Source organism: Oryzias melastigma, linkage group LG21, assembly GCF_002922805.2.
Source record: "Oryzias melastigma strain HK-1 linkage group LG21, ASM292280v2, whole genome shotgun sequence".
Lineage (NCBI taxonomy): Eukaryota > Metazoa > Chordata > Actinopteri > Beloniformes > Adrianichthyidae > Oryzias > Oryzias melastigma.
The window spans coordinates 10,835,888-10,838,475 of NC_050532.1; the positions used below are offsets into that span (position 1 = coordinate 10,835,888).

Consider the following 2,588-nt stretch of genomic DNA (forward strand, 5'->3'; position numbering starts at 1 on the left):
GATTGTGTTATGTTGTCTGAGGCATGATAGAGGATTAGCTGTTTGGTACCAATAATTAAATTTTTTAAATATTTTTTAACAAGCAGTTCATTCATAACTAATCTCAGATTGACCTCTAAATGACATCTGACTGTCTGACAGCTTTTGCTGTAGGATTTCTGCTATTTGTGGAGTTGAGGCTGAGAAAATTCAGAAGGTCAGGATTTCCTCTGCAATCTAAGCTGTTACGTAACACTGGGGGGGGGGGCATTTCTGGCAAATTCTTGCTCATTTTTCATCATTCCTCTGTCCTTAACCTGCACACATTCTAACAAAAAGGGTCTTAATGTGGAATTCTGATGTTTCCACTGTGAAGATATCCTTTAGGGGTTAAGAATTTTTCAATTATTTTTAATGGCTTGGTTGCAGGAGGTACGTGCTTGACTCAATTAAGGGTTTAAGACTTAGAAATGCATCATGTACTTCTGCTCATCTTTATAACAGCATGACTTTGCTGTTTTTTGTTGGCCCTATAAAGGGCTTAATTGCCAGAATCAACTTGTTGGCTCAGTAACCACATAAGTAGCTAATTATGCTGACTATAATGAGAAAAATATTAACTTTAAACCCACTCTAATCATATTTTGATCTATTGTAAAAGCGTTCCCAGTGGTCTTAAAATTATGATTATGCTGTTTTTAGACAAAATTTAAAAAAACCCTGTCATTTTCTGGGACATAGTTTCAGCAATAGTTCATTAGAAATTCACCTTTGAGTTGTGAGCGGTATTTGAATTTGTCAGTTAAGTGGTGGGGAATAATGCAAATTAAGTATTATTCCGTCAGCATGCATGTTTTGTTTTTGGAAAAGCATAAAATCTGATTTTGTTTTGTTTAAAATTAACCTGTTAGATGACATTTATTTTTGTACAGAATTGAAATCTCAATGTAATTTAATGCTAATATCCAAAAATACTTGGATTGGAACAAAATAATATGGTGTCATCAGCATACAGATGAATATTACATTTGGAGGAGCAATTTGGCAGGTTGTTAATAAATATAGAAAATTTAAAAAAACAAGAGAAGAACCCTGTGGGATCTATTGCAATATTGTTTGACTGACTGCCTCTGTATGACACACATTGATGATGTTGATGAAAGTATGAGTTGAACAAAAGGAGGGATGGAGTAGAGAGACAGATGGCAAACAATGTATCTAAATTACCGGTGCAACAAAAGCGGTGAGAAAATTGGAGCTATCCAGCCGTACAGTTCTGAACCAGCTCTTACGAGGAAAACGAAGATGTACATGTTTCTTTTAATGTTTTATGTAAAGCACTTTGAATTGTCTCTGTACATGAAATGTGCTATACAAATAAACTTGCCTTGCCTTACATAGCTCTGATCATTTAACTGGATCGACAGCATATTTTTGACTGCTCTTAATTTACAACAATTTGACAAAAGAAATACTCAAAAATGTTATTTTGATCTTAATTTTCTCAACATATGCCCTCCATCATCATAAAAATTCCACAAGAACATGTAAAATCAAATTTTTTTTATCAGAGGGGGTCTTCTAAGTGTTTTCTTGTTGCACCTATCCAACATTTGTGCAGGTCTGCAGTGATTGTTGCTGAGATGAAGATTTTATTTAAAGGATAGTCCTATTTTTTTCTTTAGTTTAGTGATGGTGTTTTGTCCAATCAGAGAGATTGTTTCTCTTGGGTAGCCTGAGAAAATGTCATCATCTTCAGGGATGAGTTGTTGGTGGCCCAGTTTTTAAATTCTTATTTTTCTATTAGTATTTAAAACTTTTTCACTTCTTTTTATTTCATTATTTTATTTGTGACACTGAGTAAACCTGACAAAGGACAATTGAGCTGAAAAGACAAAAGATCTTAACAACAAGCTATTTTTAAAGACTACATAAAATATGATGGAGTTCATACACCACCACCTGAGGTGTTATATTTCACATACTGAAGTTTGAAAAATAATGAGTTTTTGACGTGTGTCATCACTTTTTTTTGTTTGACCTTTTGAGACAAACACAGGAAAGCTGACGGCATGGATCTGATGCACAATTCATTGTGTGATTCTGTTTTTTATATTCCTTTCTGAGAAAAGTCAAAAACCTTTTGTGTTCCTTTGCTTCATTTGACCTACAGTTTGTTTCTTTACTGTGGACCTCTGGTCCTTGAAGCATAAATCATTCCAAGCCTACGTCGTCCACCATGTCACTACAGAAAGAGCACTGCTGTTGACGCAAACCATCCTCAGGGTGATTGCTGTTTCATGCACGTACCGCAGTCCAAATATGGACAATTCCAAGAGGCGCCGAGATCGCAGCTGCTCTATAAACCAACAGGAACTTCATCATGCAATCCCCATTTTTTTCATTGATTATACACAAGCAAAAACTAATGGGGTTAAGGTGTAGTACTTAAGCATCAGCGACACAAAGAACCAGCTTGATCATAAATCTGAATAATCTCTTCTGTTTATTACTCTTCAATACCTAAATCCTTAAAAACAAAGCTAAGTGTTAAAGAGTACACAAACGTCAGGTTGCTCCTAAAATTTCAAACATTTAGTCAAAAAATA

The 2,588-nt window shown here is 34.8% G+C and overlaps 1 protein-coding gene across 1 annotated transcript in view; it reads left to right on the plus strand.

The window, feature by feature from the left end:
- The window catches only part of hibch (3-hydroxyisobutyryl-CoA hydrolase), a 16,442-nt gene that overhangs the window by 2,087 nt on the left and 11,767 nt on the right, over positions 1 to 2,588 (plus strand). The gene's annotated exons all lie outside the window — the stretch shown is intronic.